The 13455-nt window shown below is 40.8% G+C and overlaps 1 pseudogene; it reads left to right on the plus strand.

Moving 5' to 3' along the window:
- Positions 1–248: 248 nt before the first annotated feature.
- Positions 249–2772, plus strand: LOC143436188 (AMP deaminase 2 pseudogene; annotated as a pseudogene).
- The last annotated feature ends 10683 nt before the right edge of the window (positions 2773–13455 follow it).

The following is a 13455-nucleotide window of genomic DNA, read 5'->3' on the forward strand; positions in this document are numbered from 1 at the left end:
TTCAGTTTCAAGCCAGGTACTTTAGCTGCCAACATATTGATGTTGTTAAAGACAAGCTTTAACATGATGGTCAGGTATAAAAGTATTCCTAGGACAAAAAAGGGCTTGCATGATCAAGCTGTATATGCCATTCTTGAAGCCTGACCAAAATGGAAATACTTATGTGTATGCTTTTAGGGCTTTCCTTGGTACTAAATAACCAATTAAAGGACTCATTCCGCCCCAGCCGGTGAGGTTCCTCCGCTGTCGCCTTGGCCCCAGTCATGGCATCCTATCCTAGCCCAGGCAAGCCCAAGACAAAATATCCCTTTAAGAAGTGGGCCATCCTGCAAGCTTCCGCTGCCACTCCAGAAGCTCGAAGAGGTCTGGGGGCCTCTCCACTGCAGTCTGCTCGATCCCTGCCAGGCACTGCCCCCTGCCTCAAGCACTTCCCACTCGACCTTCTCACCTCTATGGATGGCAAATGCAAGGAGATCGCTGAGGAGTTCTTCAGCCTCTCATTGGCCGAGAGTGAGCTCTGTAGTGCCCCTTACGAGTTCCCAGAGGAAAGCCCCATTGAGCAGCTAGAGGAGTGGAGGCAGCGGCTGGAGCGCCAGATCAGCCAGGATGTCAAGCTGCAGCCAGATATTCTGCTTCGGGCCAAGCAAGATTTCCTGAAGACAGACAGTGACTCGGACTTACAACTGTACAAGGAGCAAGGAGAGGGGCAGGGTGACAGGGGTCTTTGGGAACGTGATGTGGTACTGGAACGGGAATTTCAGCGGGTTATCATCTCTGGGGAGGAGAAGTGTGGGGTGCCGTTCACGGACCTCTTAGATGCAGCCAAAAGTGTGGTGTGGGCACTTTTCATCCGGGAGAAGTACATGGCCCTACCACTGCAGAGCTTCTGTCCCACCACCCGCCATTACCTGCAGCAGCTGGCTGAGAAGCCCCTGGAGACTCGAACCTATGATCAGAGTCCTGATACCCCTGTATCTGCTGATGCCCCAGTGCATCCCCCTGCGCTGGAACAGCAGCCTTATGAACACTGTGAGCCAAGCACCATGCCTGGGGACCTGGGCCTGGGTCTGCGCATGGTGTGTGGTGTGGTGCATGTCTACACCCGCAGGGACCCTGACGAGCACTGTCCAGAGGTGGAGCTTCCGTACCCTGACCTACAGGAATTTGTAGCTGACGTCAATGTGCTGATGGCCCTGACTATCAACGGTCCCATAAAATCATTCTGCTACCGCGGAATGGAGCTCCAAATTCCAGATGCACGTTTTGCTCAATGAGATGAAGGAGCTCGCTGCTCAGAAGAAAGTGCCACACCGGGACTTCTATAATATTCGTAAGGTGGACTCGCACATCCATGCCTTGTCCTGCATGAACCAGAAGCATCTGCTGCGCTTCATCAAGCGGGCGATGAAGGGGCATCTGGAGGAGATCGTGCATGTGGAACAGGGCCGTGAGCAGAAGCTGCGAGAAGTCTTCGAGAGCATGAACCTCACCGCCTATGAGTTAAGTGTGGACATGCTGGATGTTCATGCGGACAGGAATACTTTTCATCGATTTGACAAATTCAATGCCAAATACAACCCTATTGGGGAGTCTGTCCTCCGAGAGATCTTCATTAAAACCGACAACAAGATTTCTGGGAAGTACTTTGCTCACATCATCAAGGAGTTGATGTCAGACCTGGAGGAGAGCAAATACCAGAATGCAGAGCTCCGGCTATCCACCTATGGGCGGTCGAAGGATGAGTGGGACAAGCTGGCACGCTGGGCGGTGAACCACAAAGTGCACTCTCCCAATGTCCGCTGGCTGGTGCAGGTGCCCCGCCTCTTTGACGTGTACCGCACCAAGGGCCAGCTGGCCAACTTCCAAGAGATGCTGGAGAACATCTTTCTGCCACTGTTTGAGGCTACTGTGCACCCTGCCAGCCACCCGGAGCTGCACCTCTTTCTGGAGCATGTGGATGGTTTTGACAGCGTGGATGATGAGTCCAAGCCAGAGAACCATGTCTTCAACCTGGAGAATCCTCTCCCAGAAGCTTGGGTGGAGGAGGACAACCCTCTCTATGCCTAATACCTGTATTACATCTTTGCTAACATGGCCATGTTGAACCATCTGCGCAGGCAGAGAGGTTTCCATATGTTTGTGCTGAGGCCGCACTGCGGGGAGGCTGGGCCCATCCACCACCTGGTATCAGCCTTCATGCTGGTCGAGAACATCTCCCACGGGCTGCTTCTGCGCAAGGCCCCCGTCCTGCAGTACCTGTATTACCTGGCTCAGATCGGCATCGCCATGTCCCCGCTCAGCAACAACAGCCTGTTCCTCAGCTACCACCGGAACCCTCTACCCGAGTACTTGTCCCGTGGCCTCATGGTCTCGCTGTCCACAGATGATCCCTTGCAGTTCCACTTCACCAAGGAACCCCTGATGGAGGAGTACAGCATCGCCACCCAAGTGTGGAAGCTCAGCTCCTGCGATATGTGTGAGCTGGCCTGGAACAGTGTACTCATGAGTGGCTTCTCTCACAAGGTGAAAAGCCATTGGCTGGGACCCAACTATACCAAGGAGGGCCCTGAGGGCAATGATATCCGCCGTACCAATGTGCCAGACATCCGAGTGGGCTACCGCTATGAGACCCTATGCCAGGAGCTGGCGCTTATCACACAGGCTGTCCAAAGTGAGATGCTGGAGACCATCCCAGAGGAAGTGGGCATTGTCATGAGCCCAGGGCCTTAGTGAACCTGGTCTATGCAGTGCTTGCCCCATCTCAGCTAACTTGTCTGTGATTAGACTCCTCCCACCTGATGTGGTCTCTGCATGTCTCCACGCTATGTTTCTGTCCTGCATGTCTCTTTGACCATGTCTTGCCTCTGGGCCACCTCAATGAAAGCAAGTCCAGGAATCTGCTTCATTATTGTCTCGGCTCAGGTGGTACCTGAAGGCTGAGATTTAGAGTTTGCCCTGCTAGTGACCCGTCCCAGAATTGTCAGAAGTCTGGCTGTCCTACGGTGTCTTCGGTGTCCACGGGGGCTTGGGATGGCTGTATGGGGCTGGCCCCTTGAACCCTGGGAACCCAGGCTTTGGTTAGAGTTCAAGTTGAGTTTCCCTCTTGTTTATGTGGCCATGGGGCAGGAGGGGCTCATTATATCTCTGCTGTGGCACTGGCTGCTCAGCCTCTGAAGTTCCAGCTGGTCTGTGCTGGGCAGAATGGGACTTGGCCTCACTCATGGCCCTGGAGGCCTGGCCTGAGGGACTGCCTCACAGCCCTTGCCGAGTCACTGCTCATCTGTCCCCTGTTCCTCCCCTGTCCACATGTTCCTTTGTTACCAGTCCCTTGTAGCCCTGTGGGAGGGGCAGCTGCCCTGATCTGTCTACAGTTGGAGGCTACAGCAGTTGGAGGGTGCTGGGACTGTCATTAGCCCTGGAGGTGGCAGCTTCTTTGGGGGTTTCCAGGTCTTTGACCAGACCCCGTTCCCAGCTAGCCTCTTATGTTATGTTCTAGACCAAGCCCTTTGCTCTGAAGAACAGTGTTTCATATGACCCATTTTTCCTAGTGCATGAGAAATAAAAAGATTATTTAATAAAAAAAAAGACTCATTCCTAGACATGATAAATTATTTGTCTCTTTGCAATTGTTAATTCTTTGTAGCTCTTTATCTAGGCATGGGCCTAATAAGATTTAGCCCATCTATTTTTGGGACGTCAACTGGTATTGTCATTGTTCAAGTCTTGCATAAGCAGCCATATTGATGATATTTAATATGAGTAGCTACTCTGTCATATCTAGTAGTGATCACTTACTGCTCTTACAGAGGATCTAAGTTTGGTTCCCTGTATCACACAGCAGCTTACCTCTGTCTGTAACTTCAATTTCAGGTGATCTGGGATGTGTTGTGATGACCTGTGCATGAACTGCAACATATGTAGTTTGCATAAAGGCCAACAAAACATATATAAAATAAATATGATTAACAACAATACATTTCTTTTTTTTTTAAGAAACAAAATTTAATGACTAATTGGACTCACTGCTGAATTCTTTCAATAATATAAAGAAGAGTTATCACCCTTCTTCTAAAACTGATCCACAAATAGAAAGAGAAGAAATGCTACCACACAGCCAACAAAGCCAGTATTTACCAATAACTGTCAAAGGAAACAACAAAAGAAAATGATAGGCCAATTTCTCTGATGAACATTGAAGTAAAGCTTCTGATAGAAATTATTTCAAATTATATCCATGAACATATATAAAAAAGTAATGCACCAAGATCAAGTTGTTCCATCCACAGGATACATGTTTTGTTTAATATGTGAAAGTTATAAGAGCAATAAAACATATAAACATACTTAAAGAGAAAAAATGATTAATTTCCTCAATAGACACAGAAAAACCATTGACAAACTTCTTCATTATCCTTTCCTAATAAAATATCTGAAGAAATTAGGAATAGAAAAGCACTCTCTCCATAATGAAAGATTCAGCACATTCTAAAGATGGCATAATACAAAATGAAGTAAAGGTCAAGTGTTTTTTTTTCTAAAATCATAAACAATATCCCTCAACAATTAGATTTGAACCATAAAAATTGAAATATCCTATGACCCATAGACAGCTATGCTGTATCTGCGTGTGTATATATCTGAAAGACTGTTAGTCAGTACTCCAAAGATGTTTGCACATATTTGTTAATGCTGCACTTTTTAGTAGATAAGAAATGAAATAACCCAACAAACCAATTAATGTATAAAGAAATCATGGATTGTACCCAACACAGATTATACATTCATAAACAACATAGCATTGTGCCATTTCAAGGAGAATAGACATATAAGGATTATTAGGCTAAGTTAAATAAACCACATTGTCTCCACATTAAAAGATCTTTCCTCTGTCTCTAAGCATTTTACTTTGAAGATATCACTGTGACTTTTGCCCTACCACAGGTGTCTAACATTAAAAATAAGCATGTTGGAGTCTGTGCAGACAGCAAGCACATGCGATGAAAGCAACAGGTGAAGTATTGAAAACCAAGGATGTACTTAAATGCAAAGCAGACCGAGTCAGTGAGTCTCAAGCATATATACCAGGGATCTCATCGACAGGAAGAGCAGATATCTGATATCTGAAATCTACAAATGGACAGGACCTCCTACCTCACTTCATTGTCAATCTCAGCACTTATACATTCTCTGGCCTGTTCTATTTTTTTCTTGTTAGTTTCCAAAAAATACTATGTGTCTTGTCCATAGCCCATTTGAACTAGAGCAGCTGTGTAAGTTGTCAGGAAACACAAAGGAATACCCTTGAGCGTTATGAGAGAAACTGGGCTTATTTAGACTAACTTCACAGAGAGAGAAGGGAGGGAAGTAGAGAGGGAGTGAGAAAGGGAGAAGGAGGAGAGAGGGAAAGGAAAAAAAGAGAGAGTGCAGAGCAGAACAGTCCAGTGTCTGAAAAGAATGAGAGACTATCCATTGGGTCTAATGTTGATAACTTAAACTATCAACACCTTCACACTTTTTTTTTTAACCTTTTTTTATTGGATATTTTATTTACACTTCAGATGCCATCCCCTTTCCCCATTCCCCCCCCCTTAGAAAACCCCTATCCCATGCCCCCCTTTTCTTTTTGCACTTATACTTAAAAAAATGTTAATCAATTTTTTTTTAAAAAAATGTTAAATGTTTATAACTTTGGTATTGCTCAATCAGAGGTGTAACCCACTACCCAACCTAGATATATCAACTATCTTTGACTGGTGGAGATACATGAACATCTGCCTCCCTGTCTCCCCGCTCTTTCTCTCTCTCATCACCTAGCTTCTCCTCTCCTTATTCTTCTTCTCTTCTTACTCCTTCTCTTCCTCTCAGTACTCCTCCCACCTTAGTTCCTCCTACATATCACCCTTTCTGTTAAAATGAAACTTTTCTCTCAAAATACAATTAGAGCATAATTATGCCAATTTGTACCAGTGAGGTACAAGATAGTCCTAATACCCAGTCTATCATTTTATTGACTAACCAGAACCTCTGTCATCTATCCTAACTAAAACACTTACTTCTGAACCTGGCCTTTTCCTTGGCTTTAGGATGAATGTCAGCTGAAGACCATCCACTCAAATATTTTCTCTCAAGGTAAATAGCCAGGATTGGCTATGAGGCTATAAGTTTTCAACCCCATCAGAAATCCAGAATGACTGAGTTAACTATAATTGTGGGAAGCACAAAGCATAGCTTCTAAAACTTAGCCAATTTATAGAGACCACTGAACACCTGGATACTCCCTCTACTACAAAACGTTGGAGCATCTGTTCTTCCGCCTTCTGGCCCAGGATCATCTGACAGACCTTAGTGCTGCAGAATTATTAAGGGCTGATTACTCTGTCTAGGCAGATAAAATCAGTCGACTATTCTGCAAGTGTGTCCTTTTCTGGACAATAATTTGTCTGTAGAAGGAAAGAGGCAATTCTTGTCTAGTGGCTGTCTCACCACAACTGGAGTAACTCCAAAGATGCTTAATTTCTTCTTAGAATTCAATATAGGAAGCTGTCAGGAGCAGACAGGTCTCTAATCAAAATACAGAAATGTTTGTCACGTCAATTCTGTGGATTTCTGATGTTTTGAAAACCAACTATCCATGTAAGGTAATCTGGACTGTTGTCTGTTAACTCCACTCAGCTATCTCTAAATAAAACATAGGAAACACCCTAACAATAAACTCCAAGCTATAGTCCCTTAACTCACAGGCTGTCCATCTCAAATCAGTTAAAAACGTTATAGAAGGACTGGGTCTAGGCCTTGTATTCCTAAATGTGTTATACTGGTACAATGCCTATGAGAGTAACAATATTCATCTCACTTTTATATCAATAAGAAGCTTGTACCAATGAAAACCTTAAAATTTGTAATCAAAGTAAATTGGTGCCATTTAAGAATTTATATCTTCATCTTGATAATAATTGTATAGATTTCTACTAATAGGTTATGGCTATGCAATAAATCCTAGCTAATCCTCTCTATTCCCACAAAACCACTACTTTTCCCTAGAAAGACAGCCCAACATTTACCACCTTAGTCCCCAAGCCCAGGGAATAGGGGCGCTGACTCTTCATTAGCTTCTTCAAGCTGATTATGGGCATTGAGATATTAGAAGAGGAGTGTGGGGAAGAGCAAATTGATAAGCCTCTGATGCTGTGTCTTCTCTGCATCCAGATGGAATTCCCGGACCTCAGAGGTTTGAGCAGGTCTGCCCAGCTTGCTTGATGAGTAGATACACCAAGGCTGATCATTCTGCAATATACAATTCTCAAAACAAATTTTAGTATCAAGATAGTTTTTTTTTTTTTTAAAGAGGGTTGACATTTTATTAAGGATGTTGGTTCTAACCACTTTTCTTTTTTTCCCCTGTTCTTGCACTTGCCTTTCACCATCTGGTTAACTCTAGTGCTGCCTGTACTTGCTGTCTCTGACTGAAGCCTGCCTTCCCAGTTATCTCGCTTGTGTCTGATCTCCTCGGGGTCCAGATGTCTCTGTGATCTTCTCCAGCTGCACTGAGTGCAGTGGTACCTCTAGGATGCCTCAGGATATGGTGCCTCCAAGGCAGCAGCTAGGTGTCTGCTAGGTGTCCAGCTAGGTGTCTTCTGTTCTGGGTGCAGTGTCTCCTCTAGGATATCTCAGGATATGTTCTCTGACCCTCTGAGTTCAGTTGTTCCTCTGTGACTCTGGGTTGAGTGGACCTTCCAGAATGTCTCGGGCAGAATCCGGGGTCCATACAACAGCAGACTGGGCAGAGGTCTGGTCCAGGCCTCAGATCTGGGAGAGGGGCGGAAGGGGAGTGCTAGTCCACAGGGGTCGGGGGCGGGTATCTGCTGGAATCTGAGCGCTCACAGCACCCAGCTATGGGCTTAGGGCAGTGTGTGGGTCTTCCTACCTAAGGGTGGCTGTGGGATCCGTGGAGCCTCCAGGATGTCTCAGGTGGAATCTGGGGTCCACACAACAGCAGACTGGGCAGAGGTCTCACCTTCACACTTCTTAATACCTCTCTTGGAATGGTTGCTCTCACACCATCTTTACCCTGCACAGGTCTTGTTCAACTGCTAAAGTCCAATGAGAGCATGCTGCACCAAGATTATTTTCCTCTCTATAGCTATTCTTTGCTAAATTACTTATAGAAAGAAGGGCTCTTTAGACTATTTTTCAAGATTTAGTTTTATTTATGCACGTATGTGTATCTATGTGAATGAGCACTGCATGTGTGCAGGTGCACTCATAGGCAAGAAGAGAGCATGGGATCCATTGGAGTTGAACTTGTAGGTGTTGGGAATACCTGATGTGGAGGTATTGAAACTGAATTTGGGTATCTGAAGAAGCAGTAAGAAACCTAACTGTTGAATGATACCCATATCTCACACTTTGAACTGCAATAAGAGTGATCCTATTAATTTGCATGGCCATGTCCTTGTAGAACCATCACTCCAGGGAATAGGTGACTTAGAGCATATGTAGGACAGCAGCTTCTCTTGCAGATAACAGTGTTTACTCTGTTCCCCAGTATGTGTGACAGAGAATCCATGGCCCTACAGGGAAGACCTATGTAAATATCCCAGTCTTAAAGGTATGCCATTACAAAGGTGACATGTCAGGGCATTCAGTTAAATGTTCTGTTTTTCTCAGTAATTATACACCACACCTTTTTGCTATAACACTATATTGCTTCTCTCTGCTAATCTAAAATTTTGGAAAGAAGACCCTGTTTGTTACTTCATTCTTGCCTTTCAGAACGTTATAGAAAAATCACTGAAAAAAGTATACCATGTATTATGGATTTTTCTCTTCTCCTTTGCACAGCAACATTGTGCCGTTAATGTCATTGACAGATATCACCCTAGGTAATTCAGTGACTCTCATCTGCATTCAGCAAATTGAGCCTTTTTATTTACCAAAAAAAAAAAAAAAGCCAAAACTGAATCTCATTTGTTGACTTTCTTAACACCTCACTGTTCTAATTTGTAATTTCATTTTCTTCTATATTTCTTTTCAGCCTTTTTTTCCCCCTCAACTTCTGCCTTTTTAAATGACTTCTTTCTAAAATTTCTGGATTTCCTGAGTTAGTAATATCACATTCTAAATGCACCCACAAAAGATCATTTTGTGTTCATAAAAATTGTGTTTATTCTTATGATTTTTCATGTATATATGCATATAAAATTACTTATTTGGTCCATAGATATGTAAACTGTATGTTATTATTATTTATATACCTTTCAAAACTTATAGAAGATATTGATTTAGTGCCCAGTCTTTGATCCCCAGATATGTCAATTTCATGGCCTTTAATGTAGTAAGAACTAGTTCCATAACCCAATCCTAGGCTAAAGGAATGTGCTTTGCCACAGATCATTTGCATCCTCTTATTTCCTCTGTCTCTTTCTCATGAACCTCATTAGCTTCTGAAGCAGCCTGTCTTATTATTTCTGATTTTAAGTACTTACTGATTTCTTACTATGTCCACAGACATTTCTATGGTTCCGTTGCACTGCTATAATCTATCCACCTGTTCTGTTATTCCTCTGACTTTTGACTTGGAATCCACATCTATTTATAGTCAGTAAAATCTCAAAAATAAATATTTGATGTAACAATAACTTGAGAGTTTCCCATTGTTCTAAATCCCAAAATATTTTGATAGCAGGACATATATAACATCTTGAAAAAATATTTGTCTCCTTAATATTCTACATGGATATCTTTTTATTCACTGAATTCAGCAACATTTACTCAGGTCTCTCTCTCTCCCTCCCTCTCTTCCCCCTACCCTCCCTTCCTCTCTTCCTCCTTCCCTCCCTCCCCCTCCTTCCTTTTCTTCTGACACCCCACTGTCTCCTTTCTTCCTTCTTTCTCTTTCTTTGTGTCTGTTTGTCTTTAAGTTTTTCTTTTTGGCACTGTCTCTGATTTCCTTTTAGGACAAATTCATCTAACCAAGTGGTCCTGCTTAGATTCATAGATATAACTTGATATTTTGGGCTTTTATTTACTTACAAACACACTGTGTTGTTATGTTTAAAGATATAAATGCAAATTTACTTGTCTGTATTAGGAATCTTACAGCTTTTCTTAGTGCTTCACTAATGTGTAATTTTTAAAGTATTCTTCTAAGATTAATGATTGTAGATTTCTCACCCAGCTGTGCAGTCTGATAGCTCCAATGATGACCAGCCTCACCAGACATACATACTGATACAACAGTGGCAGGAATAACATAGGAGTAAACAACCACTTTTAATTATATTTAAGTCCTTCTTCACAAGTTAAAAGCCACACCTGGCACAATTATCAGGACTGAGAATGTGGCCAGGCAGAGCCTAGGACCTATGAGATAACGTACCACTGATATCCTGCTAAGTATTACATCTACTCCTAGTAACGTGTCATTATTCCCATAGATTAGTGCATCATTCAGCCCTCATCAGAGCCTCTTTCTTGAGTGGATAACAGTGACCTACAACTGTTCAGAATTCAGAGAATAAGAGACTGCATAATTCTCAGCCCTAAATGTGACATCTATATTACACCCTTCCTCTTAATGCTTAAGAATTACTGCAGAAGACAAGGTGAGAAGATTTTAAGTGCCAAAGGCAGTAGATGTCTACAATTAAAGATTATTTTCTGAATATAGTGGAGAAATTGTGCATACGAGCTCACAGTAATTGTAATAGCACATGCAAGGCCTGTATAATTTCAATGCAGACAAAATCCTCCTGTAGATGAAGAGACAGCTGTAAAATCCTAATTCCAGTTGCGGAGCTATAGTCAATAAATACCTGGTAGGAGGGCTCTCGGTAGGTAGACTACACTCAGCATTAATTGGACTTGATTAATTAAAAAAAAAAGGTAAGCTAAAGAGAAAATAAAGCTGGTTAGATATGAAAGGAGGGTGCATCTGAGAGTGGAGAAGGGTGCACATGACCTAAGTGCATTAAACAAAATCAAAAACAGTAATAAAAATTGCAAACATAGAACAACAACAATATCAAAACATCTATTCATTTAAAAATTTTTTAAAGGCATCTCCTGCTTGAAGTTTGGCTGCATGTCTTATTGTCATTCGTAAGGTTCTCCAAGATGTGAATGTTACCCGGTTCTTAGACTCATATGTATCATTAAATCCTTCACCATAAATGAAGGCATTGACTTCTCGCATGAACCATAGCTTTAGAAACGATGCTTTTGGAAGAATATATTCTCTCTCTGGAACAGACCACTCAATTTTTGAAATGTACCCTCTCTTTAAGTTAAATGCTAGTGCTACCTAGTTTACTCACATTAATATCACAATGATTGCTAAACAAATAAGGTTAATATTTATATAGGCAAACTTCTTAGATAAATTATGTTGGTCCTATAAATAGGCATGCATATGTAATTATTAACAAGTTGTAACAAGTTAGTATTTCTATGGTAAGACTAGAATGTTTAAAACAATTTTAAAAGGTTATTTACATAGTACTGACTCTTGTGAATAATATATTTTAATATTTTTGACATTTTAGCACATGTGAATAATTATTATTTTAAACTGTTCTGCATTAAATATACTAACTTATTCGCATTCCTAATTAGTGTGTAGTTTATACTTCTATGATAAGGTTCTAAATGTCTATAATGGTAGACACAGCCCTAATTCTTTCAAAAAAGATTGTGCTAATTTATATTCAAAAGAATAATGTCCATAACTACTCTCATGGGAGTCAATCTAAGTGACAGTCTTAAAGGTGACAGATTATATTATCTTTTAAAATAATGAATTATTCATTTCAGCTAAATGACTGATTTTGCTTTAATTTCCTCTAATATAAGTTACATGAAAAATATTTTTGTGCAACTCCTGGGTTGAACTTTCCATATTGGGTTGTTACAACATTTTCTTTTAAGAATATATTTAAGGATTATTATGCATGTATCTATCTGGATGTGATGTGATTGCATGCTACAGCTTGCATGTGGAGCTCATGAAATAAATTTGGGAAATTAATTCTCTTTAATCATGGTTTCTGAGATTCAAACTCAGGTCCTTGGGATTTCAGGGCAAGTATTATATTAGTATTATATTAGTGAACCATCATGCAGGTATCATTTTGTGTTTAAAAGTGTATTTCAGTACAAACAAACACACACACACACACACACACACACAAGCACACAAATTTTACTTAAAGTATGTTTATCATTAGTAGTAGTTCCTTGGTCAAATATTTAGAATATATATATATATATATATATATATATATATATATATGTATAATATGTATATATATATATATATAATGTATATATATTATTTGTAGTAGTTCCTCATTAGAATATTTAGGGTCACATATATATCTATTTGGATGTGTGTATATGTATGTATGATTATACATACATGTGCATACATACATTAATAGAGTATCTTCAGTTTGTCTTACATAATTGGCTGTTTTGAGAAGTTGATATGTGTTGATTTCATATAAGAAGCTAAACTACATTTTCATCTACCCCATTTTTTCTTGATCCAATATTATTCTCACCAGTATTATGAATCTTCAAAATATTACTTATTTTATGATTGTTTTAGCTATCCTGAAGTTGGTTTGTTTGTTTTTTCACATAAAGCTGATAATTGTCCTTTCAATCTCTGTCACAAATTGTGCTGAGATTTTGATGAGGATTGCCCTGAATCTATATATTGCATTTAGCAGGATGTTGGATTTTACTATGTTAATCCTTATGATTCATGAGCATGAGAAATGTTTGATTTTATAACTTCTTCAACTTCTTTGTTTCAGACTTGAAGATCTTATTATACATATGTATCACTTGCTTGTTCAGGATATACCCAAGATACTTTATATTATTTGAGATTATTGTGAGAGATGTGGTTTCCCTGATTTCTTTCCAGGTCCATTTGTCATTTGTGTGCTACTGATTTTTGTGAGTTTACCTTGATCCTTGGTGGACTTGCTCACTTATGTAAACTACCGTATCACATGGAAGCAAATACTTTCATTTCCTTTTTCCCATTTTGATACCCTTGATTTCACTCAGCTGTCTTGCTGCTCTAGCTAAGACTTCAAGTTCTCTATTGAATAGTTATCGAGAGAGTGGATGAACTTGTCTTGTTCTGGATTTTAAGTTGGGATTGCTTTGAATCCTCTTTATTTAATTAGATGTTGGCTAAAGGCTTCTCATAAATTCCTTTACATGTTTAAGGTATATCCCTTGTTTCCCTAATCACTATAGGACTTGTGTCATGAAGGGGCATTACATATTCTCAATAACCCTTTCTGCATCTAATGAGGTTGTTATGTTTTTTTTTCCTTTCAGTTTGTTTATATGGTGCATTATCGTTACTAATTTTCATATATTGAACCATCCCTGCGTTTCTGAGATGAAGCCTACTTGATCATGGTGGATGATCTTCTT

This window comes from Arvicanthis niloticus, chromosome 22, assembly GCF_011762505.2.
Source record: "Arvicanthis niloticus isolate mArvNil1 chromosome 22, mArvNil1.pat.X, whole genome shotgun sequence".
In the NCBI taxonomy this organism is placed as follows: domain Eukaryota; kingdom Metazoa; phylum Chordata; class Mammalia; order Rodentia; family Muridae; genus Arvicanthis; species Arvicanthis niloticus.